At 38.9% G+C, this 14,299-nt stretch overlaps 1 pseudogene; it reads right to left on the minus strand.

Moving 5' to 3' along the window:
* Nucleotides 1–738: 738 nt before the first annotated feature.
* On the minus strand, nt 739–10,015 carry LOC127516157 (uncharacterized; annotated as a pseudogene).
* Nucleotides 10,016–14,299: the final 4,284 nt, after the last annotated feature.

Genomic DNA, 14,299 nt, shown 5'->3' on the forward strand with positions numbered 1-14,299 from the left:
ATTGACGTAGAGTTTGTCTTAAAAACACTCACACACCACTGCGTGTCCCACAGTGAAAAATGCATTTCTTACTATTAGAGTCATCTTTGAGCAACTGATTTTATGTATGTATTATTTCTGAATGGCTTCTAATTGTCTAACTATGTAATGGGCATGATACATTTTGACCTGACAAATAAAATGTTTTATCTGATTCATTCTGAACTCTCCTGAAATCATTATTACCACTAGATTACGAGGAGGCTGGTGCTACTGCAAATCTGTGTTCAGGACAGGTCAAACTGAAGGCTCATGAATGAATGGAGCAGTAGGCACGTCATCTGAAGACCTCTTGATATCTATCTATCACTGACTTAACAAGTTGCCGTTTCGTGACTATAAAAAATTACACTTTTTGTTATGAGCAAGCAGTGCGCGGCCTACTTAAAGGTAATATAGCTCACCCTGCATCTCTGAGTAAGAATGAGAACTGGCGAGTTTGTGCCTGTGAGATCCATGCAACCCGGGGCATGTAACTCTGTGCGGCTTTGGGTCCCTAATGAACAAATATAATTGAAAGTACAGGATACCCAGAATATTCAAATATCTAAATTAATACATAACCAGTAGTTATAATTAATTTCTAATTAGAAACACGATCTAAATTTAATAATCATTTGAAATTGGAGTCAGATTAAGCGAGCAGCTGAAGTAAAATTGAAACTAAATTCTAAAAATTAAGTGAACTTCACAGAGGCCCTGAAAAGACATATGTTGGATTCCGTTCATTGGGCTGACGAGTGGTCCTTACATTAGTGTAAACAGGGCCTTAGTTCACTAGTGCCCTTGGTTGTTAATTAGTTCCCCACACCTGTTCTGTTCCTACGCTGATAAGCCAGTTTGTATAAAAGCCCTGTGTTTTCCTTAGTTCTTTGTCCTGTATTGTTTGTGTTATATTTGACGTGGTTGTTTATTCCAAATTTATTTTTAGTTTTATTTAACAACATATTTTTTTTATTTATTTATTTTTTTTTAGAGACAGACAGATGGGTAATAACAATACAAGCAAATGGAAAAACACAGCACAGACCTTTATATTCAACAGTTGATGAAAATAAAATTTAGTATAGTTCAGGATTAACTCAATGATGAACAAATCTGTTTGTGGTTGCAAAAAAGTTTTCATCCAATACCTGAAAAGAGTATTAGAGTATTAATTTTATTTTAAAATATAATTCATATGATGTGATTAAAATATATTGATTTGTTAAGCTAATAATAATTTTTAAAACATTATTTAAGCAACACTAGCAACAAAGAAGAAATTTAATTGAAGTGGGAAAATTTACTCATGCCATGATTTAATTCTTATAATCTTCAGATCTACATAGAGTCACCTGCAATGATTTCTTAATGTAAGTAGTATTCTTTATTTACATTGTTTCATCTGTTGACCTGTGTGTATTTGTTGATTGCCCACCTAAGAAAAAATCCAGTTTTGCCAGACCAGCTTTCAGATAACTCAGAGCATCTTTATTTGCTTCTTCAGCATTAGCGGTTTTCCTTATTTCCTCCAGCTCTTTGGCCCAGTTTACTTTTCCAGCCTCTCTCACTCTGGGGATGAAGAAGTCCAGATGCTGAAGAGTGAAGGCCGAGTCTGGCTTTAATGCGATTTGAGACAGATGCTTGATGGTCTTGTAAGCATTGAAAAGAAGAACTGTTTTTTGGTCTTCAATCTCCTTCAGATCTTTGTCAAGATGATCCATAATAATCAAAAACCTCTTGGTTTGTTGTTGAGCTTTTTCATATTTCTTTCTAAAATCGTCAAACTCCACTGTCGTGCTCGACGTTCTGATGACGTATTTCTTGTTTTCTTTGACGTGTTTGCTGTGGTGGCACTTCCCTGTACACACTGTACAGTACCCATTTTTCATGACTTCACATTTGCTGGGATTAGAAACCCACCAGCAGTCAAACTCATGGCAGTTTTCCTCACAGACGGTGCAGGTCGTCGCCTTCCTGTGCTTCCATGACCTGCTCTCAATGGGCACCTTCTCTTTGACAGTCATTTTGACTGTAATGCTGAAGTTTTTACACTCCTCAATCTTTTCCTTGTTTTGTCTCATTGCCTCCTGGATCTGAAGTTTTTCAGCCTTTTTCAGCTCTCTCTCTTGAATTCGCATCTGTAAGTTGCAGATGGACGCTTCAAATTGAATGCGCTCTATCAGGACATTTGAAGTCAACTCTAAACTTCTTCTGTTCTTTTTATCCAGAGACTGAAGGAAGTCCTTCATGTCGTTCATGCTGTCTTCCCATGCACCAGTTTGAGCATGAATGTAACGTCTCTCATTATGACGGGCTTCAGCCTGCCGGTTGTTGAATAAGAAATAAACAGGTTGACCGTTTTTGTCTCTTTTGCAGGGGATTTTAGCTTTATTAATGGCACCAAGGACGTTTTTGGGCGGCAGACCATCAGAGTGTGTGATTAAAAACACAATATTGTTCACAATGTCTTTACCAAATAAAGACAGAACTGAACTGATAATGTAATGCTGTCTGTCTGAGAGACGATTCTTGGATGCTTGAGTCACAAAACACACGGCATCAACTTCACGAACTCCATCTATGCTTTGAAACAGAGTAGCTAAATTCTCAGCAACTTCCAGATCTTTTTCCAATCCTCTAGTGTCTCCGTATCCTGGAGTATCAATGATGGTGAGAGACATGGGACTCTTTACAGGACAGACCTCATACATGGTGATTTCAGAGGTTTGTGATTCTGATTGGTCTCTGGCTGCTTCTTCTGTGATTTCATACCATTCTTCATCCTCAAACTTCACTCCTAGTATGTAGTTGACCATGGTGTTGATGAGAGTCACCAGTTTCTCCCACCAGCAGAACAATTTTGTTTGGTGTACTGGTGTCTTTGTTCCCATAAGTCCATTTTCTGACTTTCCCATTATCATCAAGCAATTTTCTCTCTGTGTCTAGACGAAATCGTTTTGGAGGACCTTGATGAATCAGAGTTGATTTGTGTGGTGAAGTCCACGGTTGTCTGTAAAATATGGAGACAAATATATCTCAGAATATTTGTACAGCAAGAAATCTAATATTAGAAATACCCATGGAAATACAGACATTTTTTTGTTACATGTATTTTAAACACACACACACACACACATTCATATATATTAAACAAGGTAGACTATTAAAATGCAGAATATATTCATATTTACCTTGAGGTAAGTGCTTTTTCATACAGTTTGCTGAAATTTTAGCAGGTACTGTTCAGCAGAATTTAATGGCAGCCAAATAAAATTAGGGCTTAAAAACTATGGTAAGCTCAATTTACATATACAGTAATGTGCATACAATTCAAAAGATACCAGCAACTATAGTTTAGAGGGTACAAAGACATTTTCCCTCATAACTTCTGGAGAAAAGCAAACACTGGACATAGATGAAACTGGATATGGACTGGATATGGTTGTAACAGTTTTTGCTTCAGCAACTGTAACTCGTTTAATTTTTGAGCTAGAGGGCTCAAACATTTATACAAAGTATAAACATTTGTTTACTACAAAAGGCACTAATTCAACCCTCTCCTCCTGACCTGTCCTTTGAAATCTTATTGGTTCCTTTTTTTTTTTTTTTTTAAACACTGGCTGGCACACATCTATCTGTTTTTCTTTTCTACTATCTAGGCATTCTGTAAGATTGTTAAAAAAATATGCAGTTTTTAAAGGGGTGGTTCATTGCGATTTCACTTTTTTATCTTTAGTTAGTGTTTAATGTTGCTGCTTGCGCATAAACAGTATCTGCAAAGTTACAGCGCTGAAAGTTCAATGCAAACGGAGATGTTGTTTTTTAAAGTTATGGCAGTTTAATGCCTACAAAAACGACCGGTTTGGACTACAACAAGCTTCTTCCTGGGTTGTTGACATCATAAACCCTGCAATTAACATAAACCCTGCCCACGGGTACACGCAACAAAGTGGGCGAGGCCATGCTGCGTGCATACAAGTCTTCTTCCTAGGGATGCTGGGCTTCAGGAACAATGTTTAAAATTTATGTTTAATTCTGTTCCTGACAATTATAATGCTAATTTATCTGTCTGTGCACATTTTACGGAAGACAGCTTCCAGAATCTACACGAGTTCAATGCTGGATTTACACAAAGGCTATTACTGAAAGATGAAGCAGTTCCCACTTTAAAAGCAGAAGCTGCTGTTTATGGGCCCCAACCTGTAAGTATGTTTTATTTTTTATAAGGTTATCTCTTTTCTGGGACGTAAACAAAGACCAACGCGGTTTGACTTCACTAGCCAGTTAGATAAATTCTATTTCACACTTCTCCAACAAACGCCTACAAAACACCAACAAACTTCTAGTAACAAACCAGCTAGTAATGCATTACAGTAATCTAGTCGAGACATCATGAATGCATGAACTAACTTTTCTGCATCAGAAATAGATAACATATTCCATAGCTTAGCAATGTTTCTGAGGTGGAAGAAGGCTGTTTTTGTAACATATGAAATATGATTTCCGAAGGACAAGTTGATAGTAGATAATGTAGATAATGCATTTAACCCTTTAACACAGTTGTTGAGATTGTTAAATGTATTGAATTTTCATGTGCGTCACACGAGCAGGAACAAGTTAATTTCCTGTGGTCATTGTATCAATGTCATAACATTCTGACAATTATTTGAATTATGAGCTGAGTGAATGTGTAATTTCAATTTTTCTAGTCTTTTATGAATGTCTGCAGTAGTTTCTCTTCAGCCAACATGATTTGTACTTTTTGGATCCAAAAGGTATGTTGCTTTGTGTTTATTTTGTTATAAATATTACAGTTTTTCTTGATTGCTTAAACACATTTCTTGAAACTATGCCTCATATTCTCAAAACAGTAAACACAAATCCATAACGTCTCACCCAATTCCCCAAACATCCTATTTTCAGGTCAAAATGAAGCTCTACACTCAAAACCATTCACTCTTGCTGAAAAAACAAACTTTGCCCTCAGACATCACACACAAGCCCTCAAAAACACATACACTACAACATAGTCTTACACACTAGTGAGATAAATTCAGAACAATACTACAAAAAACAAAATCAAAACCCAGTAATAAGTTATGTTGCTTGTGGTTCTCCCCCTCAAGGAACTTTTCAAATGATGAACACATGTATACATTTGCACATTCTTTTATTCCTTAATGTACTGTACAGTACAATACACCAAACAACAACAAAAAATATTCTGCCCCAGCATCACATCTTTGGTCTGGGACAGGCCAGAGAATCTCATCAACATCACAGGCTGTACTGGCCCTATCCAGGCAGCGGGGGAAAATCCTCTTGCATGCCTGATCCACCCCTGGCACGCATCAACTGAAATGTCTAGTCAGGCTTCTTTCATTCCATCGTCTCTGCGTCCTACAAAAATAGAAGATTACTGTAACTGTAACACATTCTTTTTACAAAATGGAAGCAGACAGAAACCCTATCTGTATGTAAGGTAGTTTAATGAATGTGTTGTAACAGAGTACAGCACTCAAAAGTTACAGTAGAGTACACTGAGGTACATCTACCTGTTTTCCTCCCTAAAGGTTCTTATGATCGAGGCGACAGTGAAGCAACTTAAGTTTGGCTGAACTCATTGCCCAGCCTCCCTCATAGTCATACCATGAGCAAGGACATGGTCAACTAGTGGCACAAATTTCATCTGAGACTCCTTGTCTCCTTGCCCCTCATCCTCCTCCTCTTCCTCCTCCTTCACCTCTTCCTCCACTTTTTACTTCTCTTGCTCCTCCTCCTCCTCTTCTCTGGTGTCCTCGACCTTTTCAATCACGTCTCTCTGGATCCATTGTTCCAAACTGAATGAACTGACTCGGGCTCTTTTGTCTATCTATTGAAGGTTCTGATTGGTGTGTGATAAATTTTGACTCTTAGTGTTTCCACGTGGGTAATTGTGTGCTAATTGAGCTCAGGCTGTGCTGACTTGAGTGAAGAATATTGAATGCTAGTGCTTTCTAAATGACCACATGGTGTAGGCAATGAGAAATGAAGGGATTTAAGTGTAGAGTTTTGCAGTGACAGTTCAACAAATCTGATTCCTGTGTCAAAAAGGGGAATAGTGTTTATAGTTTAGGGAAATGGGTGTGCTTTTTGATAAATTGCGTTATGGTTTTGAAATTTTAGTTCAAAAGCCTGGCTATAGTGTTTAAGCAATCAGGAAAAACTGTAACTAATGGTATTTAGCAATTTATGTTTTCACACTGTGCTATTACAGTTTTTCTCAATCGATTTGACACATTTCTCCAAAGTAATGTAACTGCTCTCAAAACAGTGATCTAAACATACTCCTACCTCAGCCAAACAGTTTAACTTTACTGCAAAATAAAGCATTGCATTTTTTTTAGTAATGCATTTATTAAAAGTAAATACTAATGTAAGACTTGATGTTCCTGCTCAGACAAAAACTGAGATCAAGTGCCCTGCAATAAAGCAATAAAACTCATCTGGAGAGAAGATCTCAAAGAAATAGCATAGGACAACGCCTTGCCCTAAACTGCCCCCTCCCCCCCCCCATCCCCCGCTTCTAATTGTCCAACTATGTAATTGGCATGATACATTTTTACTTGACAAATAAAATGTTATATTTGATTTACTCTGGATTCTTCTGAAATCATTATGACCAGTAGATTATTGGAGTCCATATTTCCGCAAATCTGCGTCAGGATAGATTCAAACTAAAGGCCCATGAAAGGAGCATGTAAGCACATCATGGGACTTTTTGATTTTTATCTATCAACTGGCTTAGCAAGTTGCAGTATCGTGGCTAAGAAAACTGTGTTTTTGTACGAACAAGCATGTGGCGGTTCGACTCAAATGCATTAGTAAACTCTGCACCCTCTGACTAAGATCAGAACTGGCGAGTTTGTGATCGTGAAAGGCACTCAATCGGCCGAAGTGACTTTTCTAAGTGATATGGGTCCGTAATGAACGAATAATTGAAAATATGGGAAACCCAGAATAATCAAATATCTAAATTAATACATGACAAATGATTAATTTCTAATTGGAAACACAAACTAAAAGAAATAATCATTTAAAATTGGAGTCAGATTAAATGAGTGAAATTAAGTGAACTTCATAGGGGCACTGAAAAGACATACACACGTTAACCTTCGCCCGGGCCGTCGGATTCCGTTTTTGGGCCGATGGGGGGGGGGGTTCCTTACACCAACATCAAAACTACAGGCGTATTGTTTATTGATTTTAGAACATTTTCAGCTGTAGATGTACAAATACACTAACAAAAATACACGTTTATTGTAATGTTTTTCCTACAGGTTCTTCCAACAGGTTATATGGGTCATTGAGCAAATAAAGCTTCAAAAAAAAAAAAAAAATAATAAAAAAAATATATATATATATATACAGACGTGGACAAAATTGTTGGTACCCTTGGTAAATATGATCAATGACTGTAAAAATAAATGCATTGTTTATCCTTTTGATCTTTAATTCATAAAATTAGCAAAAATATAACCTTTCATTGAAGGAAAAGAATTGAAATTGGGGGGAAAATCACATTATGAAATAAATGTTTTTCTCCAAAATACGTTGGCCGCAATTATTGGCACCCCTAGAATTTTTTATGAGTAAAATATCTCTGAAGTATATTCCCATTCATATTTACATTTTTTTAACACACCAGGGTGATCATGAACATGAAATTGTCCAGCCATGACTTCCTGTTCCACAGGAGTATAAACATGAGGAAACACAAAGGCCAAATTCCCTTAATCATTCATCACAATGAGTAAAACCAAAGAATATAGTTCTGATGTGCAGCAAAAGATTGTTGAGCTCCACAAAATAGAAAGTGTCTGTAAGAAAATAGCTAAAGCATTGAAAATCCCCATTTCCACCATCAGGGCAATAATTAAGAAGTTCCAATCAACTAACGAAGTTACAAATCTGCCTGGAAGAGGACGTGTGTCTAAATCGTCCTAATGCACTGTGAGGAGGAGAGTTTGAGTGGCCAAAGACTCTCCAAGGATCACAGCTGGAGAACTGCAGAGATGAGTCTTGGGTCTCAGAAAGCCTAAAAAAAAAAAAAGATCAAACAGCACCTACATCCCTACAAGTTGTTCGGGAGGGTTTCAAGAAAAATCCTCTTCTCTCATCCAGAAACAATCTCCAGCATATTCAGTTGTCAGACAAGACTAGAGCTTCAAACGGGACCGGCTTCTATGGTCAGATGAAACTAAAAAAAGAGCTTTTTGGCAGCAAACCCACCAGATGGGTTTGGTGCACACATGGATAAAAAGTTCCCCATGCCCACGGTTAAATATACTGCTGGATCTTTAATGTTGTGGGCCTATTTTTCTGCTGGAGGTCCTGGACATCTTGTTCAGATAAATAGTATCATGGATTCTATCAAATACTAAAAATGAAAACCTGACCGCTTCTGCTGGAAATCCAATAATGGGCCATGGTTGGATCTTCCATAAGGACCATGATCCAAAACAAATATCAAAACCAACACAAAATTGTGTCTCTGAGCACAAAATGAAGCTTCTGCCATGACCATCCCAGTCCCTTGACCTGAACCCTAAAGAAATGAGTGGAGTGAACTGAAGAGAAGAAGCACTAACATGGAGCTGGAATCTGAAGGATCTGTAGAGATTCTGCATGAAGGAATGGTCTCTGATCTCTTGTCAGATGTTCTCCAAACTCATCAGGCATTATAGGTAAATACTCAGAGCTGTTATCTTGGCAAAATGAGGTTGCAAAAAGAATTGAATAAAAGGGTGCCAATAAATGTTTTTTTGCGTGAATGCACGTTTGAATTTAGCAGTGACGCACTAAACATTGTAATGGCACTGGTGTGATCGTATGCGTCAATGGGTTAAAATCAGTCGTGTTTTGGGGTGGAAGGGGGGACAAATTGAAACTGAGGGGGCACAAATCAGATCTGAGGGAACAATTTTACCCCCTTGTGGCTCCGACCCTGTTAATAACTCTGCATGAGGGATGTTCTCATTTTCTCAGTCATTTTTACTAAAACTTCAAAAAAACAAAAAACAAAGTAAAAGACATGATTTTCTTAGTCCACATGTAAATTTAGAAGATTAAAAAGATTATTAAAATGATTATGTATGAATGACAGTTGATGACAATAACAGTTCCGTTTATTCCCCTCATACTGACATGGATGTTTACAGAGAAGAGGTCACCATTCTTTAAGTCCAAATGGAGAGATTTGTCTTCATTTTTCTGTATTATTTGGTTACTGTGTTATTTCTGTTTCAAAAGGCAGCAATGAATAACACTTCAAAATCTAAAGAGTGTTCATTTGATTTTATAGCTACATTGTTGTGAAATTAATGAATAATAATAGTGAAACCATGATTATTCCTCAGACTATAATTATAGCAAAAAAAAAAAAAAAAATCTATAATTGTTGCATAGTAGGCACTCATGCAACATAACCAATTATGTACATCCGAGCTATCGCAACTGCTGCAAGTGGGAAAGCACTGTAGTTATGTGCAGTGTAAACAGTGTAGTGACATTTTGTGAAGTGAAACATGATTGAATTTGAATTTAAAAGATTAGTGGCCTAAGCACCAGAGTTTACTAACTTCTATTTGATTTTAAAAAGTGAATAATTTCAACTCACCTGAAACTCATGGTGTTTGCTGAATTGAAGGTGTCCACAGAAGAGCTTCACCTTCACACTCCAGTCTGAGCACTCAGATTTGATGGAAATACTGGTTTAGTTAGCAAGCCCAACTGGCTGAAGTCCCTCCTAATCAAATGTCCTCAATGTCCTCTAAGACTTGAATAGCCAGTTCTGAATAAAATGCCAGAAACAACACATTTGTGTGCAGAAAGGTGTGCTTCATCTCATTTAGTCTTTTATTCACACTGTTAAATAGACTAACTTGTCTTGAAGAAGAAAAATTCCACTAAAACAGTGTTTTCCATAACATACAGGTGGCGGGTTTGCTTTTTGAATATAGTTTTTATAGCCTACATTGTTTTGTGTGCTTTAATTATCACCATCTGAATGTTATGCAATCTGAGGAAATCCTAGTTTGGAAGAGTCCTAATTCAAATCATGTTAAAATACATAGTTAGCAGTACATTTAGAACCAAGGAAACTGCAGAATTTCTTTTCCAGTGACTGGGCTTTCAGAACATGAAAATGAAGAACTTGCATGAATTGTAAAATTGCCAGATGGCTTCAGATGACCTGTATTGAAGAAACCATGTGCCTATTAATATTAATATTCATTGAAATGTGTATATATAGGCTATGAAGTTATGTTGGTTGTTTGTGCTAGATCCAGTAGTTCTGCTCTTTCTCCCATCAGAGGATATCCATTTTATCAGGTATTCAAAAACTCGATCAGCCCATAAGGTGCAGAAAGAGACAGAGATAAAGTAAAAGTAAAGGTTGAAAAGAGCAAAGCTTAATGAGTAATTGTAATTGTGTCTTTTTCAGTGCTCAGAATGTGTTAATCCGACCGACGCAAACAAGTGGAGCTCTGTAATGTTGAAACCCTTGAACACAACAAAAAGTTAAAATAATATAAAATTGAAAAGAGTAAATAAATGGATATTGAATAATGAATATATATATATATATATATATATATATATATATATATATATATATATATAATATATATAATATATATATTCTCCATTTTAGGCATACCATTGTCGTGTAAATGTACCCTAAAGGGTTAGTGGTTTGTTCAAATCCTAATTTATTCATGACAATATCAAACAATAACAGAGTGAAGAGCGGTTAAGAGTCTGATCAGACTGAGCAGCAACAAGCACATCTCAAAAGGTTAGTATCAAAATACGCGTACTGTAATCTATATAATCTACATAATTTATTGATATCAGATTGCTCTTCATATTAAAAACTGAGGCTACATGTTAAGAATTTAATGTGAATTGAGGTTAATTCTTCATTTTTTTTTTTAATGTATTCAGTGCATTAATATGAAGAGCAAAAGTCAAAAGTGGCTGCTTCTTCATTTTTATTTTTCCAAGTTTCAAATACATCTATATGTACTATAGAGAGTGATAGAGAAATGACCAAATGTCAGAGTTGAAACCTGATCCATGCTGAGATAAAAACTTGATTAGTAACACGTATAGTGCAGATTTTTAAAAAATTGTGAAGATTGTAAAGATGATTACAGTGACATACAGGAGTCATACAGGCATCTGTTATTACTGATGCGCAAACAACCCATGTATGTGCGCTCTCGGCTCACTGCTCATTTATTATTTTAGAGTCAGTCATAAAAACCCTAAATTATTTACTATGATGATTGTCTTTTATTTTTCCACCATTTTGTTTATTTGCCTGTAGCAAAAAGATGTGATTCTGAATTGATCTCCAGGAAGGATAAAATGTTTTAAAGGAATAGTGCACCCAAAAATTAAAGCTCTTGGGTGAGTCATTATCACTATTTATGTACTCGCTGTCATGATGTTCCAAACCTGTGTGACTTTCTGTCACAGTCACCATCATGTTCTGTTTGTTTTGGTTGTCATTCGTCACACGTGCTCCTTTGTTCCTAGTTCCCGCCACTCATTAGTCACGGCTGTTCCTCCTCACAGCTGTTCGTCATTACCTTGTGCATTTAAGTTCCTGCCTGAGTTCAGTTCTTTGTCCGATATTGTCTTTATGTACGTGTTGCTACCTGTTGCCTGTCTGATCACATTAAACTACGTATTTAGAGAATCTTCGTCTTCCTTCGCCTGTTTTCCTGCAGAAGTACCTGACAGAATACCAGACCAAGAAATGGATTACGCAAATAAGTTTGCGCTCTGAGCCACGATTTTTGTTTGTTCACCGAAAACTTTATTCATCTTGCTCTCACCCTAATTGGCACCCTAACCCTAACCCTAACCCTATGACGACAAGACCCTGAAGTCGCTGTTCTGGATCGGGGCTAACTTCCATTATCCTGTTGACCTTCCATACACCACCGGACTGAGCTGGAGAGAAGCGATCATCCAGTGTCTGGAGAGTGTCACGTCCCGGCCAGCCAGACCCAGAGCCTGGATCGTCCCCAAGGACCGCAGAGTACTCATGTGAGCCCCCCGCAGACGGAGAGTTAACCCCGACCGCGACGAATCAACCTGAGCCCGAATCTACGAGGACAGAGGTGACCCTCGTCCTGGAGGAGGGCTCTCAGCTAGCGTCTGGCCAGGGGTGTGAACCCACGACATCTGCGGACGAGGGAGAGACGACCACGGAGAGGGAGGACAGGCTGATAGATTTCAGCGAGGATTGTACTCCCACCCTATCCCACCCGGTATCGTCATCATCATCAGCATCATCTTCTATGGTCTATACAATGAACTTTTGTCTTCCTTACCATTGCTCTGCCCACGCTGACATCACCGCAGAGCTCAGTCAGTCCTCCAGTCCCATCGCTGCCGGATGTCCACAGCCCTGCGCCGTCTCCGGGGAATCCCTGTGACGTCGAGCCGCAGGTCGTACATCCATCAGCAGCGCCCAGCCAAGAGGATCCTGTGGCTTCGCTTCCCGCCGTCGACCTCTTCACTCCATCTCGGCCTGTCGACCTGCCGGCTCCATCCAGGCTCCTCCCACCTAAGGTTCCACCGGAGACTCTCGAACTGATGGCTCCTCTGGTCTCCCTCGTCCGGCCGGCTCCCCCTTGGTCAGTCGTCCCACCTCTTCTGCCACGGACTTGCGGGCTATCCGTTCCACTCTGTCCCTCCACCCCTACGGCTACAGGGGGTTCCTCCTTCCCCTCGGGGTCGCCTCTGTCCTCCGTTGCATCGGCGTCACCTCAGACTTCGGCATCTCCAGTTCCACCTGCGTCAATCATCGGCGTGACGTCGCCGGGGTCTCCTAAGCCTGCGACGTTGCGGGAGTTCGCCAGCTCTCCGTCTGCACCCCTGGATCCACCTGCCGAGTCTCCGTCGGTCGTCTCCCAGATGCCGTCAGTCCTCCCATCCTCGACTCTGCCATGGACTGTCGGTTCTGGGGAGCTCTCGGTTTACGCCATCGCCATCCACCATCTACGCCGCCAGGGGATCGTCATCCTCCATTCACTACTCCATTACCATCACTCCATCCATCTCCAGAACCCCCTCCAGCCCTCCCGTTGAAGTTCCATTACGGCGCGAGGACGTGTCTTGCCGGAGGGGGAGGCACTGTCACAGTCACCATCATGTTCTGTTTGTTTTGGTTGTAATTCGTCACATGTGCTCCTTTGTTCCTAGTTCCCGCCACTCATTAGTCACCATGGACACTAATCCTCCTCACAGCTGTTCATCATTACCTTGTGTATTTAAATTCCTGCCTGAGTTCAGTTCTTTGTCTGGTATCATCTTCATGTACGTGTTGCTACCTGTTGCCTGTCTGATCACATTAAACTACATATTTAGAGAATCTTCATCTTCCTTCATCTTCCTGGTAATATTTTAGGGTCCAGTTCTCACTATTAACTAGTTGCTTATTAGCATGCATATTACTATGGGATATTGGCTGTTTATTAGTACTTATAAAACACATATTAATGCCATGTTCTGCATGAGCATATTCTACATCTTTTAATCCTACCCAATACTTAAACTTAACAACTGAGGGAAAAGTCGTAGTTAGTAGTTAGTTAATCATGAGAGTTTGACCCTAATCTAAATTGTGGGCAATATTTTTTTTTAAAGAATATTCTGGCTGCTCTTTTCCATATGAAAATGAAAGTGAATGGGGAGTGGGACTATCAAGCAGCGATATGTCTTGCTGCGGGCGCATATCCCCTACGTCGAGACACACTTCATAAAGAAAGTTCGAGGGGGAGGGGAGGTTAATGTTTTTGATTATAGATTACGAGTGCACATGAATTTTGAAGAAAAATAAATAAATAAATAATGTGCACGTATAAATCAATCACATCAAAGTATGTTGATATAAATAATATTATCCCATCCTTGGGAAACTACATTCAGCGCACAATAAAGTTCTGCACATGCACTGGTTAAAACAATGCAGTATTCGGTTGGTACACATGCATTCCGAGCCAAAAGACCCGTAGAGAACATTTTCTGTATGAATACGTGTACCATTACACCCTTAGTATACACTATATGGACAAAAGTATTGGGATCCCTGACAATTATACCAACAGGGACTGTAATTACATTGCATTCTAAATACATTGACATTAATATGGAATTGATTCCCCTTTGCAGCTATACCAGCTTTCACTCTTCTGTGAAGGCTTTCCACAAAATT

Source organism: Ctenopharyngodon idella, chromosome 7 (genome assembly GCF_019924925.1).
Source record: "Ctenopharyngodon idella isolate HZGC_01 chromosome 7, HZGC01, whole genome shotgun sequence".
NCBI lineage: Eukaryota > Metazoa > Chordata > Actinopteri > Cypriniformes > Xenocyprididae > Ctenopharyngodon > Ctenopharyngodon idella.